Raw genomic sequence first — 21,814 nt, 5'->3', positions numbered from 1 at the left:
AATTAAAAATCAAAATGGTGAAGCTGAGGAAGTATTCATCCCAGTTGAAATTACTATGCCAACTTTTCTCAGGTGCAATATATTACCTTACCAACTCACCCAATTTGTTGATACAGGAACATGGAGAATCACCAGTTTTCAAAGAATTCATGTATTCAGTGAATACCCCCTCTCTCTACAAGGTCCAACAGTATGGTAGATTTTCAACAGTCCAAACCAAAATGAAGATAAAAGAACATTCAAGACAAATCAGGGAAATGATAACAAAGAAGCATAAATCTAGGGAAGGGCACAAGACCATCTCAAAGGCACTGAATATGCCCCCGGAACTCAGTGCAGTCCATCATGAAAAATGTGAAACTACAGCCGTGCTGCCCAGGTCAGGTTACCCCTCCGAGCTTGGTCACCGGAGAAGAATGGCACTTGGAAGAGAGGCTACTGTGATGCCAAAAATCAGTCTGAGTGAGCAGCAGAAGTCGGTGGCTGCAAATAGAGACGATGTTCATGGCTCCACAATCTCTAAAGGCTTGCACAAAAAGGGTATTTATGGAAGAGTGCCAAGGAAGAAGCCCTGGCAAAAAAAAATCATATTCTTGCCCATAAAGACTTTGCAAAATGTCAGTTAACAGATATTGCAAAGATGTGGAAGAAGGCCTTGTGCTTGGATGAGACTAAAGTGGAGCTTTTCGGCCTCAACGTTAAGCGTTACGTGTGGTGTAAATCTAACATTGTGCAGCAGCCAATTAGCACCATCCCACTGTCAGAGCAACCATGGAGAGGCTTCAAATGAATTAAATTGATGCCCCTGTGTGGCCCATTCAATCTGATAGAACATCTCTGGCAAGACCCCAAGATTGCTGTCCACCACCGCTCACCAACTAACCTGGCAGAGCTTGAGCAATTTGACGAGGAGTGGGCAAATCCTGCTCCATCATGTCGTGCAAAGCCAACAGAGACTTATACCAAGAGGCTACTGGCTGTAATAGCTGTGAGAGGTGATTCAGCTAAGTATTGAGTAAAGGGAGATGAATACTTCTGAATTGCTAATATTCCAGTTTCTGAATTTTTAGTTTTTCCTGCTTTACAATTTTCCCTGATTTTTGGGCTCTACTATGAAAAAAGCATGTGATTCACAAACAAAACTTCCATTAAACTGATCAAAATCCCTGGTTGTAATACTCATTTATGTGAACAAAGGGTTGGGGGCCAAATACTTTCACAAGGTTCTTGTGATGGCTCTAGACCTGCCCGCTGGAGTTTGGAAGAATGGGGCTGGGGGGATAGTGTATATTGAAAGGCCTACAGAGAGTAGATGTGGGGAGTGTGTTTCCTATAGTGGGAAGTCTAGGACCAGAGGGCATAGCCTCAGAGAACAAAAGATGAGGAGGAATTTAGGTAGTCAATCTGTGGAATTCATTGCCACAGATGATAGTGGGGCTCAAGTCACTGGGTATATTAAAGCAGAGGTTGATAGGTTCTTGATTAATCAGGGTGTCAGAGGGTACAGAAATGGCAGGAGAATGAGGTTGAGAGGGATAATGAATGAGCCATGATCAGCTGGTGGAATAAACTTGATGGGCCGAATGTCCCAGTTCTGTTCCTATACCTCATGGTCCTAATTTAAAACCTGTGCTCTTGGTTGTTCCTGCATCTAACTGTTTCATCATCAGTCCCTAAGAAATACCTCCCTGAAACTTTGAACGAACCTACTCTCCCTACCTTTAAGGTACACCTTAAAGCCAAATTCTGCTCCGAGGCAAAGCATCGAGGCCTCTGGCTGAATATCACCTGAGGGCTTGGGGGCCACATTGTTTAAAGATGCAGCTGTCCCACTCCAGACACTTTACAACTCAATGTTGTTGTGATACAGTTAACTCACATCCACAGTTGTAACTGGAACTCACTTACCTACGAGGGCTAATAAATTAAATATCACCTCATCGTCTTGGATTACAACAAGACTAAACTCAACCCGAGATCACTGGGAGGTTGTCATGCTGATCCAAAGCTCCAGCGTATCAGAAATGAGACAACTGCATGGGCTTACGGACACCACTCCATCTAACCCACACTCCAGAAAGCCATAAGACACAGGAGCAGAATTAGGCTATTCAGCCCATCTGCTTCCACCACCTTCCCTACCACACTTTGTGGAAAAAAAGCTTGCTTTGTAAATCTTCTTTAAACTTTCCCCTTCTTTATCTTCACCCTATTGGACACTTGCACAATGGGGAAAACAAAGTGGTTACCTGTTGGTATTGAGAGCAAGGGATAAACCCTCTTTGATCCTCCAGTTCTAATACCAACACTCCTACTAATATCAGAAATCTTCAAAATGAAAGATGTCATTGTGTTGAATAGAATTTTTTTTTTTTACAAAATCACCACTCCCTCAAGCACACTGCCTGCTCTTCTATAGGTCCCTGTCTAAGGAAAGATATGCTGGTCCTGGAGAAGGTCCAGAGGAGGTTAACAAGAAGATCCATGAATGACAGGCTTAACATATGAGGAATGTTTGATGTCTCTGGGTCTGTACTCGATGGGAGTTCGGAAGAATTTGTTGCGGTTGGGTGGGGGGGGGGGGGTGGGGTCTCAATGAAACCAGCTGGATACTGAAAGATCTGGATTGAATGCCCATGACAATTAGGAGGACACAGCCTCTTCTCATTGCTACCGTCAGAGAGTAGGTACAGGAGCCTGAAATCAGATGCATTTATCACATGTATGTTGAAGTGTATGGTGAAACGTCAACAACCAACACAAGCTATGAGCTGGGAGCAGTCTGTACCACCACACAATCTGGCACCAACATAGCGTGCACACAATTGTAGAGGGAGTTTCGCTCTGTATCTAACCCGTGCTGTCCCTGTCCTGGGAGTGTGTGATGGGACAGTGCAGAGGGAGCTTCACTTTGTATCTAACCCGTGCTGTCCCTGTCCTGGGAGTGTGTGTTGAGAAAGTGTAGAGGGAGCTTCACTCTGTATCTAACCCGTGCTGTCTCTGTCCTGGGAGTGTGTGATGGGACAGTGTAGAGGGAGCTTCACTCTGTATCTAACCCGTGCTGTCCCTGTCCTGGGAGTGTGCGATGGGACAGTGTAGAGGGAGCTTCACTCTGTATCTAACCCGTGCTGTCCCTACCCTGGGAGTGTGTGATGGGACAGTGTAGAGGGAGTTTCACTCTGTATCTAACCCGTGCTGTCCCTGTCCTGGGAGTGTGTGATGGGACAGTGTAGAGGGAGATTCACAGTGTATCTAACCCGTGCTGTCCCTGTCCTGGGAGTGTGTGATGGGACAGTGTAGAGGGAGATTCACTCTGTATCTAACCCGTGCTGTCCCTGTCCTGGGAGTGTGTGATGGGACAGTGTAGAGGGAGATTCACAGTGTATCTAACCCGTGCTGTCCCTGTCCTGGGAGTGTGTGATGGGACAGTGTAGAGGGAGATTCACTCTGTATCTAACCCGTGCTGTCCCTGTCCTGGGAGTGTGTGATGGGACAGTGTAGAGGGAGCTTCACTCTGTATCTAACCCATGCTGTCCCTGTCCTGGGAGTGTGTGATGGGACAGTGTAGAGGGAGCTTCACTCTGTATCTAACCCGTGCTGTCCCTGTCCTGGGAGTGTATGATGGGACAGTGTAGAGGGAGCTTCACTCTGTATCTAACCTGTGCTGTCCCTGTCCTGGGAGTGTGTGATGGGACAGTGTAGAGGGAGCTTCACTCTGTCTAATTTACTCAGTTGGTACTATGTTATGGTGCCTCCTTCTCACCTGTTGATGGAATTATGGCCTTGTTTTCCTTTGTGTGGTGAATAGACTCATTTCTTTGTCTGACGGAGGGCACCTGATGCCAGTGGGCATGGAGCAGTCTCTGCTCTGCAGTGTGTGGGGATTGCGGAGTTGGAGTCAGTCTGAGAAGGGATTGCAACAATGAAAACGAGTGGAGACCAATTCACGCTGCAGATGCTGGAATCGAAGACAAAGACAGAAACTCTGGGAGAACATTGCTCATCCTGTAGCGCGTGCAGAAAGTGAAACCAGGCACTGTTTCGGGTCAGGGACACTTCCTGCGTCCTGAGGAAAGGAGAAGGAGGATTGAGTTTTCAGAGCAGAGCTGTGAGATAGTGCCTGGAACGGAAAACAAAGCAGCAAATTCACAGAACAGGGAAAGTACCCCTCAGCGTCCACCACTCCGGACTAAACAACCTTTTTCTCCAACCTCTTCCTGTAGAACATGCCCTCAAATTCAAGCAGCATTTTGGTAAACTACTTCTACATCCTTTCCAAGCCTCAACATCCTTCCTATTCATGAAACGGTCAGAACTGAATGCAATATTCCAGATGTGGGCTAACTAGGCTTCCACAAACATAGAACAGTGCAGCACCGTACAGGCCCTTCGGCCCATCACATTGTGCTAATCTGTTAACCTACTCTGAAATCAGTGTAGCCCTTCCCTCCCACATAGGCTAACAGTTTTCTATCATCCCTGTGCCTACCTTTTAAATGTCCCTAGCATATCTGCCACTAACACCAGCCCTCGCAGCATGTTTAACACACCTACCACTCTTTTTGATTTAAAAAATACCTTAGTCATCCACTGTGCTACTTTCCTCCAATCACCTTAAGTCTGTGCCTCTTGTAGTAGCCATCTCCGCCCTGGGGGAAAGTCTCTGTCTGTCCACTCAGTGGCCCCTGTCAGGTCACATCTCGTCTTCCTTTCCTCCAAGAAGCCCTAGCTAGCTTGACCTCTCATCATAAGACATGCTCTCTGATCCGGTCAATACAGAACACTGTATGGAGAAGCCCCAGCTAGTTTAAGCTCTCGTCATAAGACATGCTCTCTAATCCAGACAAAACAGAACACTGTATGGAGACAAAGAGAGATTGGCTGATAGTTAGCACAAGTACTGACAGAACAAGAGTTGATTAGATAACGAGTAAAGCATCCAGTGTGGTGTGGCAAAGCTGTGCCCAAGACCTTTTGTACTTGTACTGTTCCTCGTACAAACTGTGCGGTGCTGCGGAGAACAAGTAGCAGCTTCATAAACAGATTTGAAAGCAATCTGACCCCATCACTAACCATGTCCACCACTTACACCTGCCCACCTTGCACCGAATATGTGGATACCAGGGCAGCCTCTACAGACACCTGAGACCCCACCATTAGACAAATCCTTAAGTGTCATGTTCGACTCGAGTGATTGCACTACGACCTTGATGTGCTCACGCTTACAAATTATCTTTATGGTGCCATGCAAAAACAAAGTTTTTCACTGACTCTCAGTACATGTGATAATCATAAACTAATAACCTCTACACTGTCCCATCACACACTCCCACGGGACAGCATGGGTTAGATACAGAGTGAAGCTCCCTCTACACTGTCCCATCACACACTCCCAGGACAGGGACAGCACGGGTTAGATACAGAGTGAAGCTCCCACCCACTGTCCCATCACACACTCCCAGGACAGGGACAACACGGGTTAGATACAGAGTGAAGCTCCCTCTACACGGTCCCATCACACACTCCCAGGACAGGGACAGCACGGGTTAGATACAGAGTGAAGCTCCCTCTACACTGTCCCATCACACACTCCCAGGACAGGGACAGCACGGGTTACATACAGAGTGAAGCTCCCTCTACACTGTCCCATCACACACTCCCAGGACAGGGACAGCACGGGTTAGATACAGAGTGAAGCTCCCTCTACACTGTCCCATCACACACTCCCAGGACAGGGACAGCACGGGTTACATACAGAGTGAAGCTCCCTCTACACTGTCCCATCACACACTCCCAGGACAGGGACAGCACGGGTTACATACAGAGTGAAGCTTCCTCTACACTGTCCCATCACGCACTCCCAGGACAGGGACAGCACGGGTTAGATACAGAGTGAATCTCCCTCTACACTGTCCCATCACACACTCCCAGGACAGGGACAGCACGGGTTAGATACAGAGTGAAGCTCCCTCTACACTGTCCCATCACACACTCCCATGGGACAGCATGGGTTAGATACAGAGTGAAGCTCCCTCTACACTGTCCCATCACACACTCCCAGGACAGGGACAGCACGGGTTAGATACAGAGTGAAGCTCCCACCCACTGTCCCATCACACACTCCCAGGACAGGGACAACACGGGTTAGATACAGAGTGAAGCTCCCTCTACACTGTCCCATCACACACTCCCAGGACAGGGACAGCACGGGTTAGATACAGAGTGAAGCTCCCTCTACACTGTCCCATCACACACTCCCAGGACAGGGACAGCACGGGTTAGATACAGAGTGAAGCTCCCTCTACACTGTCCCATCACACACTCCCAGGACAGGGACAGCAAGGGTTAGATACAGAGTGAAGCTCCCTCTACACTGTCCCATCACACACTCCCAGGACAGGGACAGCACGGGTTAGATACAGAGTGAATCTCCCTCTACACTGTCCCATCACACACTCCCAGGGCAGGGACAGCACGGGTTAGATACAGAGTGAAGCTCCCTCTACACTGTCCCATCACACACTCCCAGGACAGGGACAGCACAGGTTAGATACAGAGTGAAGCTCCCTCTACACTGTCCCATCACACACTCCCAGGACAGGGACAGCACGGGTTAGATACAGAGTGAAGCTCCCTCTACACTGTCCCATCACACACTCCCAAGACAGGGACAGCACGGGTTAGATACAGAGTGAAGCTCCCTCTACACTGTCCCATCACACACTCCCAGGACAGGGACAGCACGGGTTAGATACAGAGTGAAGCTCCCTCTACACTGTCCCATCACACACTCCCAAGACAGGGACAGCACGGGTTAGATACAGAGTGAAGCTCCCTCTACACTGTCCCATCACACACTCCCAAGACAGGGACAGCACGGGTTAGATACAGAGTGAAGCTCCCTCTACACTGTCCCATCACACACTCCCAGGACAGGGACAGCACGGGTTAGATACAGAGTGAAGCTCCCTCTACACTGTCCCCTCACACACTCCCAGGATAGGGACAGCATGGGTTAGATACAGAGTGAAGCTCCCTCTACACTGTCCCATCACACACTCCCAGGACAGGGACAGCACGGGTTAGATACAGAGTGAAGCTCCCTCTACTCTGTCCCATCACACACTCCCAGGACAGGGACAGTTCCAGTCATCCAGCAAGGAGGGATGAGGATGTCCTTGTGAACTTGCTTCTGGGGAAGGCCAGAACAGCCAGCTATGAGAAGGGAAGCGGGTGGGGGAAGGCTCTTCCCAGACGGTCATCCAGGCAATTTTTAAGGGGTACGTCTGTGCCTGGGCATCTGTTAGGAGGAAACACTTGCTGTCCACGATTATCATTGGGGCGTTCCTGGACCATTGGGCCCTGCGAGGAATTAGCGCCATCACTGATAGACAGGGAACATTTTAGTTTAATTCGTAATTATGTTAAGTCACTATTTTGTGTGTGTACTATATGGATATAGATATAGAGTACTGTAGTATTATATTTGCAATAAAAGTATTGGTAGATATTTGATGAACAGGCAGGTGCAGAATCGAAGTACAGAGATTCGGGGTGGGGGGAGGTGGAGGGATGGGGTTTGAATGGAGAGGCAGGAAGAACCTCACTGTCCACACTCACTTCAGCTCTGAGCCCAAGATACCCACCCCCCTCCACCACCAAGCTAGCCTGCATCCCACCCCACCCAACTTCACGGTGGTGGGTTCGCGCTATCAGGACTTGCCACACGGCGTCTGCGTTTCAGGATCCCCAGGTACGACCTGAAGGATCTGTGCCCTCCGGGTGCGGCCCTGTGGACGACCCGACTCCCCTTCAGTACCAGCGACTTTAGCGTCGCGGGAGATTGTAACGTCGAGACCCCAGTGTGCGCTGCTGCGGGAAGTCGGGGGAAGTTGAATAAGCGACGCTGCCAACTGCAATGTTGAAACGGCGAGCTGCTGACCTCCTGGTCTGGTTTACTGCAGGAGCGATATCTCCCTCTCTCTCACTAGTGTGAGAGCGCCGGTCTGAGATGTCCAAGTGTTGGGATGGACGGTAGTTCATAGACTCTAGATCACTATCTCTGGGGGATTAGTTCTTGCATGGTGGTGGTGGGGGGTGGGGGGGTTGTTGATATTATGCTGGAGCATGGGGAGGATGGGGGGGGAGGGCTGTTGCTTGTGTGGGGGTGGGAGGGTGGACTTTAGAGTTCTATAGTTTTCCGTCGTTCTTTGGGCTCCCCCCACCCCCGTTTCGTGGATGTCTGCAAAGAGGAAGTATACTGTATACATTCTCAGATATCAACTTGAATCATCCCTTCACTCCACACCCCCCCCCCACCCCACTTCACCACGCGGTTGCCTGAGCCACATGCCGCTGGGTCAGCAATAATCGCTGTTTCATTCCTGGATTTGCAACACAATGCAGGCAGCCCGGAGACTCCTGGCCAGAGTTACTGACTCAGCTTCCCCTGGCCGAGCTCCAGCCAGCGAGAGGTACAAGCAAACAGTATTCCTGCTGCAACGTCCCGCTCCCACTTCCCTTTCCCTGGAGTCGGCAGGAAGCAGAATCAGGTTCATTCTCGCTGGCAAATGCCAAGAAGTTTGCAGACTTGCGGCAGCAGTACCATCTTTCATTGATTCTACTATGGTTATTGGATTTATTGAGTACGCCCACCAGAAGATAAATCTCAGGGCTGTAGTACATGGCGACATACATGTACTTTGACAACAAATTTACTTTGAACTATGAACCAGTGCCATCTCGCACTCTCTCACGCTGAGAATAATCCTTGCCCAGCCTTGCTTGTGGGGCACCCCCTGTGAAACACATCCTACTGATGACAAATTTCAATCTGACCTCCACAAGATCAGCGTTGACCAGAAGGGCTAATCGTCCTGTTGCCATGAATCTACCACTGACCAAAATCATCCTCAATCTAGGAATCAATTGACCCTGGTAGTGCAAAGGCAGCTTTCAAACATTCGTTTATGTCCCCCACAATTATAACTATTTCTCTCCTAGGAAAATAAGAAACAGGAGCAGGAGTCGGCCATCCAGTCCATCGAGCCTGCTCCACCATTCAATAAGATCACGGCTAATCTGACCATGGACTCACCTCCACCTTTAATTCCCCTACTATGCAAAAATATATCCAACCTTGTCTTAAATATGTTTACTGAGGTAGCCACCACTCCGTTTATGTAAATAACACATTAATTGGAGCAAACGATGAAGGTGGTAGATGGAACAGTTCACTATATTAGAACATCCTGTCCCAACAAACCCTCCCCAAGGCACTCACAGCTCAGGTTAGCCATAATAAACTCCCGCTATACTGTTCTATCAAAAGCTCCCAGGGCAGGAACAATGCACAACAGAGAGATTAAAATTCTCTCTAAACAGAAGACACTAGAGACTACAGATACTGGAATCAGGAACAACACACAAGATGCTGGAGGAACTCAGCAAGTCAGGCAGAATCTATGGAGGAGAACAGACATCGATGCTTCGAGTAAAAAGTCCCCTCATCCTTCGAAAACTGCACCATCTAATGGTCGCAGGAATGGAACAGTACTGGAGAGTTGCCATTCCCTGGGAAGGAACAGCATGGGTTAGATACAGAGTGAAGCTCCCTCTACACTGTCCCATCACACACTCCCAGGACAGGGACAGCACGGGTTAGATACAGAGTGAATCTCCCTCTACACCGTCCCATCACACACTCCCAGGACAGGGACAGCACGGGTTAGATACAGAGTGAATCTCCGTCTACACTGTCCCATCACACACTCCCAGGACAGGGACAGCACGGGTTAGATACAGAGTGAAGCTCCCTCTACACTGTCCCATCAGACACTCCCAGGACAGGGACAGCACGGGTTAGATACAGAGTGAAGCTCCCTCTACACTGTCCCATCAGACACTCCCAGGACAGAGACAGCACGGGTTAGATACAGAGAGAAGCTCCCTCTACACTGTCCCATCACACACTCCCAGGACAGGGACAGCACAGGTTACATACAGAGAGAAGCTCCACCTACACCTACAGTTCACTCTGGTGTGCTCCAAAAGAGAGCAACAGGAGGGGAGGAAATAATTTAGAGCCAGCCATACAGCACAATGTCAGTATCTATAAAGAATCATGGAGCCTTAAGGGTGCAGGTTGGTTTATCATAAGACCTAGGAGAAGAATTAGGCCATTTGGCCCATCAAGTCTGCTCTGCCAATCAATCATGGCTGATCCTTTTTCCCGCCTCCTCAATCCCACTCCCCGGTCTTCTCCCCGTAACCTTTGATGCCGTGTCCAGTCAAGAACCTATCAATTCTGCCTTAAATGCACCCAGCGACCCGGCCTCCACAGCTACCTGGTGTAAGAAATTCCACAAATTCTGCACCCTCTGGCTAAAGAAATTTCTCCACATCTCTGCTTTAAATGGACGCCCCTCTATCCTGAGGCAGTGCCCTCTTATCCTAGACTCCCCCATCGTGGGAAACATTCTTTCCCCATCTACTCTGTCTAAGCCTTTCGACATCTGAAAGGTTTCAATGAGATCCCCCTTCATCCTTCTCATTTCCAGCGAGTACAGCCACAGAGCCATCAAACGCTCCTCGTATGACAATCATTTCATTCCCGGAATCATGTTTCCAATGGTCCAATATGCACTAGCTTCAGGCCCTGAATCTTACATTGCTCCAGCTCGTACGGTGCTCATCTTTAAACTGCCTGCGTCAGTTGGAGTTGACCACAGACACTGTGTCCTAGCTGTCCAGATACACAAGCCTGGGCGGTACGATACGGAGAGCGAGCTGCTCCCCATGTGGCAGGCTCCCCCTCTCCATACATCCGATGAACCCAAAGGAACGGCAGAGACCGATACAGTTTGGTACCAGCAGCGTCGCAGGAGTTGCCGGTCAGCGTTGAACTCAATGTAGCCTCAGGGACTCCAGCCCTGGATTTTCCCCTCAGGGTTTACTCCCGAAGCCTTCCCCATGAGTGGGTATAGTCACAAGGGAGCAGAGGTCTGAGGTCAGAGGTTTCCTTCTCCTATATAAGCCATCAACCAAAGCTGATGAGCCCCATCTGCCTGAATCGACTAGTTTTAAGGCGCCAGTAGCCCGTCTTTGCCCCTTCTCCTGTCAGTAGAAACTGTTCTGACGGGCTTAGTAGCCAAACCACATGTGAAGGCCAGGAGCTGGACTTGGCTGTCAGAGGCTGTTTGAGATGCACGCTTTTGGGAGCATTCAATAGGCAGTTGGTCCATGAAATGATAAACTGGTCTGCTTGTCTCACACAGCGAGGTACAGTATGACGGTGCATGCCACCCACAAAGGCCATTTCATTACACCGTTCATTGAGGTAGTACAAGGGAAAACAACGGAATGCAGATTGAAGTGTAGCAGCTACAGAGAAAGTGCACTGCGGGCAGATAACAAAGCACAAGGCCATGATGACGTAGATTTGGAGGCCAAGTCCGTCATATTGTACTAAGGGAACAGTCCAATAGACTTATAACAGCAGGATAGAGGCTGACCTTGAACCTGGCAGTACACGCTATCAGACTTTTGCATCTGCTGCCCAGTGGGAGGAGGTGTAGGAGGTATTGCCCCTCATAAGTGGAATCTTTGATTATGCTTGCTGCTTCACTGAGGTGGTACAAAGTGTACCTAGAGTGCAAGGAACAGAGGCTAGTTTCTCAGCTGTGTCGACAACCCTTTGCAGTTTCGTGGTATTGGTAACGTGGAGCAGAATCAGACCATTTGGCCCATCGAGTCGGTTCTTCCACTTGCACATTTTCCTCTCAACCCCATTCTCCTGCCTTCTCCCCATAACCTTTCACACCCTGACTAATCAAGAACCTATCAGCTTCCACTTCAACTATACCCAACGACTTGGCCTCCAGGCATCTGTGACAACAAATTCCACCGATTCACTACCCTCTGCCTGAAGAAACTCCTCATCTCTGTTCTAAAGGGCCATGCCCCTTTACTGAGGCTGTGCCCTCTGTAGGAAACATCCTCTGTCTCGGCCTTTCAATATTCAGTAGTTTCAATGAGATCCCCTCTTATTCATCCAAATGAGTACAGACCCAGAGCTCCTCATACTGTGCCTTGTAAAAAGTGTTCCTCTGCTCCTAGACTCCCCACTACTGAAACATGACACAAAGATAGACTGAAATCAGAAACTTTCTCCCCTGCAAGGGACGGGATTCTGGAGGCTAACTGTCAGACCTCTGGTTTTGAGGGAAACATGAGGTGGGCGGGCTCGAGGGGCTGAGTGGTTTGACCATCTCTTTGGACGATCAGCAGAGGAGTGTTCTGAAACCACCCACGAAAAGCTCACACCAAAAGCCTAGGTTGCTGTGTTTCCTTTACACCGCGGTAGCCAGCAGATGGGTGCCTCGTCCCAACAGGCTGCACAACAGCTCTGCGGTGTGCTAAATTGCAAGGTGAACCTTAAAGGGTTCTAATAGCAGGGTGGATGCAACTCTGGGAGGGATGAAGACAAGCACGTCTGTGTGATTACAGGGCCCAGCCTAAAGCTGGGTGGCGGCTGGTGACAATTCTGTCTAAAACAGAACTGAGATCACTACATGACGCTGGGACACTGGAGCAGCCCATTACTGAGTAACGCTGAGACACAGGACATTGCATACCGGGGGGGGGGGGGGGGGTGGCAGCATGGTAGCATAGCAATTGGCGTAATGCTATTACAGTGACAACAAACCGGGTTCGATTCCCACCGCCGTCTGTAAGGAGTTGGTACATTCTCCCATGACCGTATGCGTTCCCTCCGGGTGCTCCCACTTTCCACAGACGCACGGGCTGGCAGATTAATTGAGCACATGGGTACATGGGCAGTGTGGGGTCGCTGGGCCGGTTATCGTGCTTATACAAATGGCTGGGGTAGAAGGCAATCTCTAATGGACTGCAGAATGCCACTCCACCCTTTAAGAAGGGAGGGACACAAAAGACAAGAAACTATAGGCCAGCTATAGCCTGTTTTCTGTGCTTGGCAGGATCCCATTACTAAGGATGAGTTTTGGAATACTTGGAGGCTAAATGACAAAATAGACCCAAGGCAGTATGGTTGCCTTAAGGGAAAATCTTGGCAGAGAAATCTGTTGGAATGCTTTGAGGAAATAACTGGCAGGATGGAGAAAGATGAGTCAGTGCATGCTGTTTACTTGGAATTTCAGAAGGCCTTTGACATGCATGAGACAGCTGAACAAGATAAGAGCCCACACGTAGCACTATGGTACAGGAGAGGTACCGGCACGGACAGAAGATTGGCTTTCTGGCAGGAGGCAGAGTGGGAATAAAAGGGGGCCTTTTCTGATTGGCTGCTGCTGACCAGCGGTATCCCGCTAGTGTCGGTGTTAGGTCCGCTACTTTTCATGTCATATGTCAATCACAGGGGTGTCAGACCTGACGGCTTTGGGGATGATATGAAGATAGGTGGAGGGGCAGGTAGTGATAAGGAAGCAGAGAGACTGCAGAAGGACTCGAACAGATTAGGAGAATGGGCAAAGAAGCGGCAAATGGAATACAGTGTCGATAAGTGTGTGGTCATGTATTTTGGCAGAAGGAACAAAGGTACAAACACTGGAAAACAGCGGTGGCAGGAATGAATCTTTCACAGTATAACACTCAGGTACACAGCTGGTGGGAAGAGGATTACTCTATAAGACACTGGGGTACAGTATCAGTGGGGATAGATCTGCCACGTATAACATTGAGGTACACAGCCACCGGCCAGGCATAGTCTCTGTATTACAAACTCAGATTCATTTATCATATGTACATCAAAGCATGCAGTAACTGCACAAAAATCTTAGGTTCATATACAGGTGTTCCCCGCTTTATGAATGTTTGCTTTACACCACTTTGCTTTTACAAAAAACCTACATTAGTAACCTGTTATTGCATTACAAAGAGGATTTTTGCTTTTATGAAAATGTTTCCCCCATATAAATCTACCGATGGGTCAGATTCCTGCCACTCTTTAATACTGGGGTATGGGGTTATTAAAACAGAGGTGTCACTGTGTAATATTAGGTACTTTACTGGAGGGAACGTTTATGTCGTTGCTTAACATGGGACAACAGACCGGTGGGAAGATATCTGTCACTGTGTAAGACTGAGATACAGCACTCGTGGATATAGTCCAGTCATTGACTAACATCGGGACAGATCTACAACTAGGATCATTATGTTCCGAGGGATCGAAGAGTCCACGTAAACAGACCTCGCAACGTTGCCGCTCAAGTTGTAAAAGGTGTGTTGGTCCTCGTTAGCCGGGGGATTGTGCTCAAGAGCCGTGAGGTGATGTTGCAGCTCCGTAAAACCCTGGTTAGACCACACTCGGAATATCCTGGAATTATCGAAAGGATGAGGAAGCTTCAGAGAGGGTGCAGTGGGGATTTACAGGATGCCGCCTGGACTGAAGAGCATGTCTTACGATGATAGGTTGAGTGAGCTAGGAATGATCTCTTAGCACTGGAGGGGGATGAGAGGTGACGTGAAAAGGTGCACAAGATAATAGGAGGCGTTGATAGAGAGGAAAGCCGATGACTTTTTCCAAGGGCAGAAATTGCAGAGGCAAATACATTGGATTTTAGAGCGGCGTTAGAAAGGCACATGGATGAAAGAAAAACGGAGGGCTCAGTGTGAGGGATTGATCTTGGAGTAGGTTTAAAGGTCGGCACAACAACCTGGGCCCCAAACTGTGCTGTAATATTCTACGCTCTGTGTACTCGCGGGTTTAGCTTTGTCATTTTACAACACCGGATCACGGTACTCAACGGGAGACGGCTCTTGCTAGTCTGTTGGATTTGAGATGGTTAATTGATGGTTCTGAGTAGAGACAGCCTGGCTGTTTCCCAGTGAGCACTGGAATATGCCCAGTGATACTACACACACAGCAAAAATTTTACCATCTTTTTTTGGCATTTTCTCACTGACAACAGTTGCAGATATGGAATTACTGGTGCACATATTGAATTAAGCTGACTGCCTAAACTACTGGAAGGAGCAGAGTGTGAAATCATTTTGGCAATTTCACTCCAGCTCAGCAACATAAACTATGAATCTAGATGATTTAAAATCCTGGCATTCGTCCAAACAGAAAGGACAATACTAAACAGGGCGAAAACTGGAACAATGTCAAATAAGAACAGTGTAACTTAAAAACATTGGAGGAAGTGTGCTGAGGAAGCTTAAGCTGTCCCTGTCCTGGGAGTGTGTGATGGGACAGTGTAGAGGGAGCTTCACTCTGTATCTAACTCGTGCTGTCCCTGTCCTGGGAGTGTGTGATGGGACAGTGTAGAGGGAGCTTCACTCTGTATCTAACTCGTGCTGTCCCTGTCCTGGGAGTGTGTGATGGGACAGTGTAGAGGGAGCTTCACTCTGTATCAAACCCGTGCTGTCCCTGTTCTGGGAGTGTGTGATGGGACAGTGTAGAGGGAGCTTCACTCTGTATCTAACTCGTGCTGTCCCTGTCCTGTGAGTGTGTGATGGGACAGTGTAGAGGGAGCTTCACTCTGTATCTAACCCGTGCTGTCCCTGTCCTGGGACAGTGTAGAGGGAGCTTCACTCTGTATCTATCCCGTGCTGTCCCTGTCCTGGGAGTGTGTGATGGGACAGTGTAGAGGGAGCTTCACTCTGTATCTAACCCGTGCTGTCCCTGTCCTGGGAGTGTGTGATGGGACAGTGTAGAGGGAGCTTCACTCTGTATCTAACCCATGCTGTCCCAGTCCTGGGAGTGTGTGATGGGACAGTGTAGAGGGAGCTTCACTCTGTATCTAACTCGTGCTGTCCCTGTCCTGGGAGTGTGTGATGGGACAGTGTAGAGGGAGCTTCACTCTGTATCTAACCCGTGCTGTCCCTGTCCTAGGAGTGTATGATGGGACAGTGTAGAGGGAGCTTCACTCTGTATCAAACCCGTGCTGTCCCTGTCCTGGGAGTGTGTGATGGGACAGTGTAGAGGGAGCTTCACTCTGTATCTAACTCGTGCTGTCCCTGTCCTGGGAGTGTGTGATGGGACAGTGTAGAGGGAGCTTCACTCTGTATCTAACCCGTGCTGTCCCTGTCCTGGGAGTGTGTGATGGGACAGTGTAGAGGGAGCTTCACTCTGTATCTAACCCGTGCTGTCCCTGTCCTGGGAGTGTGTGATGGGACAGTGTAGAAGGAGCTTCACTCTGTATCTAACCCGTGCTGTCCCTGTCCTGGGAGTGTGTGATGGGACAGTGTAGAAGGAGCTTCACTCTGTATCTAACTCGTGCTGTCCCTATCCTGGGAGTGTGTGATGGGACAGTGTAGAGGGAGCTTCACTCTGTATCTAACCCGTGCTGTCCCTGTCCTGGGAGTGTGTGATGGGACAGTGTAGAGGGAGCTTCACTCTGTATCTAACCCGTGCTGTCCCTGTCCTGGGAGTGTGTGATGGGACAGTGTAGAGGGAGCTTCACTCTGTATCTAACCCGTGCTGTCCCTGTCCTGGGAGTGTGTGATTGGACAGTGTAGAGGGAGCTTCACTCTGTATCTAACCTGTGCTGTCCCTATTCTGCAGTGTTCAATAATAATCACAAGAGCCAAGAAAGAGAGGGGCCCCTGCACCTCCTAATCCATGGCATAGTCTGTCTTAGTCTGGTCAGTTAGGCTCAAATAAGTCCAACTTGCAACTGTAGGGATGGCAGCTATTCTGACCTGGTCTGGTTTAGACTAACCAGGCAAGCCCTGGTGCCAGGAAGGACCTGAGCAAAGCCAAGCTGGACTGACCTAGACTTAGTCAACACATGAACACGGTTAGGTGGTGGGATTAAGCACAGTTAGTGTGTTTTAGGGTCAGCATCTACCCCTTTGTCATCAGAATTTTCAATGTTCATGAACAGTACATTGCCACCCTATTTTGCTCTCTGACTGCAATATTTTTGTATTTCTGACTGCAACCTACAGCAATTTGTTTTATGTGTTGCGACCACACAAGAGATTTTACACCAGCCATCTGTCAGTGATTCTGATCCTTTTTCTGGCTGAACAGTCCACCTGCAGAGGAAGCTTCAATGCAGAAAGACGCACCTTGCACCCTACAACAAGATCTGCCTTGACACTCGATCAGCACCTGCGCTGAGAACACACACAAAATGCTGGAGGAACTCAGCAGGTCAGGCAGCTTCTACAGAGACGACGCTTCAGGCAGAGACCCTTCATCAAGACTCAGGTGAGAACGAAGAAAGAAACAGCAGACGAGCCAATTTGGGTGCGACAGTTAAAGTCCAGCACCATCTGATCACAGTGATGGACTGTCTACCTGCGATTTCCTCTGCCTTCTGGTTGTTAACGTGAACAGCAAAGCCGCTCACTCCATCTGGGGTCCGGGAATCGGCTGCACATAGCACCACAGAGTCATCCAGCGGGGGGGGGGGGGAGGGGAGGCCCTTCGGCCCTTCTTGTCCGTGCTGACCAAGGTCCCGGCCTGAGCTCATCCCATTTGGCCCGGCAGATTCACTTACTTATCGCACGGAACACCGAGATGCAGCACCTGTGTTAACGGCCCACGCAGCCTTCGGGTGGGCTGGGGGCAGCCCGCAGGTCTCACCACTCATTCTGGCAACAACACAGCATGCCCAGCGTGTTCTGTGGAGCAGCACCGAACACAACAGCAGCAGAACCAGTCTCTTTCCTCCCTCCCATTCACCCACTCACACTGACAGGCAGAACAGGCAGCCTCCGGGCCTCCGGGCCTACACCGGCCCTGCAGACTCACATACACCAGGCCTGCAACTTCCCCAGGATTCAGCCATCCTCCTCAACCTTTCCCATCCCTGTGCTGTCTTTTAAACATTAAATCCGATGGAGAGATGTCATCAAAGTGATGGAGGGCACAGACAAGTGTGAATGCAAACAGGCTTTTGGGTGAGATCAGAGGTCAAGGGTGAAAGGTGAAGAATTTGATTGGAAGTCTGAAGGGGATGTTCTTCACTCAGGGGGTCGTGTGCGTGTGGGACGAGTTGGCAGTGAAGGTGGTGTATACGGGTTCAGTGGGAGGTTTAAGTAGGTACATGGAGGGGTATGGTCCTGCTGCAACTAGATATAATTAGGCAGAAAACTAGGCCAGCAAAGGCCAGGTGATTGTGCCAGAGCTGTAATGCTCGGTAACTCTACAATTGTGCCTGCCTCAACCTCCTTCTCTGGCCCCTCATTCCATACACTCACCGTCCTGAGTGAAGATGCCCCTTTTATCTTTCACCTTAAGTTTACATCCCAGGGCTTCTGGTTCCCTTACCCTGTGGAAAACCACTTTGTGTATTCACGCGATCCATCAGGTTCCCCCGGTCTTCTGTGTCCCCAGCCTGCCCCAACCCGTCCCCACGACCCCAGCCTGACCCGTCCCGTCCCCACGACCCTAGCCTTACCTGCCCCGACCCCGCCCTGTGACCCCAGCTTGCCCCACGACCCCAGCCTGCCCCGACCCATCCCCACCACCCCAGCCTGACCCGTCCCGTCCCCACGACCCTAGCCCGCATGACCCATCCCCGCAACCCCAGCCTGACCCGTCCCTGCCCCGCAACCCCAGCCTGACCCGTCCCTGCCCCGCGACCCTAGCCTTACCTGCCCCGTGACCCCAGCCTGCCCCACGACCCCAGCCTGACCTGTCCCATCCCATCCTGATAACTCAGGTCCTCAAACCCTGGCACAGTGTCAGACACATCAATCTCTGAGATCATTTCAGAATCTCTAACTATAAGATCACACATTCCTCTCTGGGATGCTGTGGGAAAGGGCTCTAGGAATTTCTCGCTGGTATTAGCACCCTTCTTTTATTGTTAACCTCGTGGAGAACTTGCTCAGAAGATTTGCTTCTTCACTTGCAACAGACAATAAACAGGATGCTACAGATTTCACCCCCTTTCCTTCTTCCACGGTCCTGAACGCACAGGGGGACGAGACCCTGCCAGGTATGTGTCCACCTGCACGACAGACACTCACAACAAGACACAGGAACAGCAATGGTATTCTAACCCCCACCCATCAGGCAAAAGATACAAAACAACACATTTTGTGACGTGTAGTATGCAGGTGATAATAACCCAGATGCTGATGCCTGGAAGTACGCACTACCAGGCTCGAAGACAACTTCCATCCCGTTCTTATACAACTATTGAATGATGAGATACAGCACTGTGCAAAAAAACATTTGATTTATATATCGCTCACGTGCCTAAGACCTTTGCACAGTACTGTACTTGTCAATGTGGAGCCAAAAGCTGAAGGAGGGGTGGCAGAGAATGCCAGGGGTGGGGGGTTGGCACGGGTGCAGACATGCCCAGCCCCGAGACACCGGGCAAGGCCATTTGATTCCAAACAATTGGTTTACTGATCATTACAGAATGTCTCTCTGGTGCTTCCCACTGCCTCCCCCTTTCCCCCACAGTGATGCCCCTCTCCCTGCCCCCACTTCCAACTTTCAGCCCACAATAGAGACCCAGATCAGAATCAGGTGCATCATCACTCACATATCTCATGAAATGTGGCTTTTTTTTTGCGACAGTAGCACAGTGTAATATATAAAATTACTACAGTACTAAAGAGTTCGCACCATCTATCTCTCTTATTCTCTATCTGTACAGATATGCCTAAGATTTTTGCACAGTACTGTAGACTCTTGACCTCAGTCTACCCCATCATGACCCCTGCACGTTACTGATGCCTGCAGTCTGTTTTCTCGGCAACTGCAATACTATACTCTGTATATTCTGCTATTCTTTCCCCTTGTGCTTCCTGCGGACTGATGCGATGAAATTATCTGTGTGGATGTCACGCTGCACGGTTTCTCACCCTTCCTCGGTGTAACAAGCCAACTTGCCACATGGATCGGCGGGAATGAACAGGCCCCTGACCTGATAGCGAGGACCTGGAAGGCGTGTTGGGGTGGCGAAGGGGCAGGACCTGAAGAGCAGGTCACCAGCTCGGGGTTCAGGACACAGTAGTAGATCCATCCCCCTCAATACTGCGGCTAAAAATTCTTCCCAGCCCAGGCACGGACTCCCCCAAGATGCTGCGTCAGCTATTTCGAGCCAAAGCCAAGTTTAATGTCCTGAGTACTCTTACCCGTGTGTACAGGTGCAAAGGGAAAACTTACAGCTGCATGGCAGGCACACTCCATCAGATAAACAGAAATATACAAAAGTACACACATTCTCACACGACTCTCAATGCAGAGGCATCAGTCACTGACATACAAGCTCCAGAGATTCTGCAGATGCTGGGAATTCAGAGCAGCCCCCACAGAGAATGCTGGAGGAACTCAGCAGGTCAGGCAGCATCCATGGAAATGAGTGAACAGTCGACGTTTTTTGGGGCTGATACTCTTCATCAGAGCTGGAAGGAGGTGGGTGGGGAGTGGGGGGTAGAAGCCAACATAAAAAGGTGAGAAGGGGAAGAGTACAAGCTGGCAGGTGATTGGTGAAGCTAGGTGAGGGGGCAGTGGGTGAGGGAGACGGGATGAAGTGAGAAACTGGGAGGGGTTAGTCTCGAATCCCCATCCACTGCATACACACACAGTAACTCGTATTTCTATAGTGCCTCTTGTATCCTACAGTTTGCAAAGGCAAATAACTTTTGGCAGTGCAGTCCCCGCGTTAGTGTTCCAAATATGACAGCAAGTTTCCCCACAGGAGCAATTGCGTTGAGACTACAAGGCAATCATTCAGGATTTTAACCACTTTGATACATTTGACAGTGCTTCCATCTGACAGCGAACATCCCAGTGGCGTGGCTCCGTCTCAATGCGACGCCGAGTCGGCCTAGATTCCTGCGCATATTTGCCTGCAGTAGGACTCGAACCCTCTGCATTCTGGCTCAGAAGCAAGACAGGCACCAACTGTGGTACAGATGGCACGTTTAACAGGGATTGGCCGTACAGGCGTGGAACCAAGAGGCAATAAATAGTAACACACCACCGCCACCCAAAACTGAATCAGAAAACGTAACCACAAATAAGTACCGAACAGATTTTCTGCCACATACCCTCCCTCCACGCCTAACATCTTAGTCTGAACTGCAACAGTATCCAAACTCTAGTTGACACAGTGACACACCTCACCACAGGGACCCCTAACTCGCTCAGAAGTCTGAGCGGCAGGGGAAGAGGAGGGTACGTCTGCCCCTGGAGGAGGGGAGGGGAGACCAGGGGGGTAGTGGTGAGTGTGGCTCGCCCTTACCTGGGAGGGGAACAGGCGTCCGCGGCGCAGCTCCCGCGCCCAGCCGTTCGCTACATTCGCACAGTGGAACGCTGATACATTCTCAGACCTGTCTGTTACATTGTATCACCCTCCCTGCGCCGTGACGTCAGCGCGCCGCCGGGGCCCTCGCCCTCACGGAGGAGGAGCCCAGGCTGGGACGGAGCTGCCCGCCGCAGTCCTGACAGCTTTTATCGGTTTCCATGGAAACCGGCTGCTGCAGTCCCTGGTATTTCCCAACCCTGCAACGTGCACCGTCGCGTTATCCAGCACGAAAGCAGGCCTTTCGACCCAACTGCTCCATGCTGACCCAGAGGAGCTGGTCCCATTTTGGAATTGGTTTATTATTGTCACATGTACTGAAATATGGTCAAAACCTTAAAGATAAGATTCTGTCTCGGGGTCATCTACTGTATCCAGTGCTCCTGGTGTGACCGCCTGTATATCGGTGAGACCACCTGTGGTCCATCCGCCAGAGAAAGTGGGATCTCCCAGTGCCTCCCATTTTAATTCCACTTCCCACTCCCATAGGGGGTGGGAGCTCTGGATAGAGGTAGCACTTTTGATGTCTGGCAGCTGCACTCTACCTAGAAGGC

General features: G+C 49.9%; 1 protein-coding gene across 1 annotated transcript in view; it reads right to left on the bottom strand.

Moving 5' to 3' along the window:
• LOC140715330 (dynamin-binding protein-like) overlaps positions 1-21,322 on the bottom strand; it is a 63,749-nt gene extending 42,427 nt beyond the window's left edge. The window contains exon 1 of the mRNA XM_073027380.1: positions 21,201-21,322. The gene's annotated coding sequence lies outside the window, so the exon portion shown is untranslated. The remainder of the gene's footprint in view (positions 1-21,200) is intronic.
• Between the last annotated feature and the right edge of the window lie 492 nt (positions 21,323-21,814).

This window comes from Hemitrygon akajei, chromosome 23 (genome assembly GCF_048418815.1).
Source record: "Hemitrygon akajei chromosome 23, sHemAka1.3, whole genome shotgun sequence".
Lineage (NCBI taxonomy): Eukaryota > Metazoa > Chordata > Chondrichthyes > Myliobatiformes > Dasyatidae > Hemitrygon > Hemitrygon akajei.
Note: the sequence above shows the minus strand (reverse complement) of the source record. Positions and strands in the feature narration are given on the sequence as shown.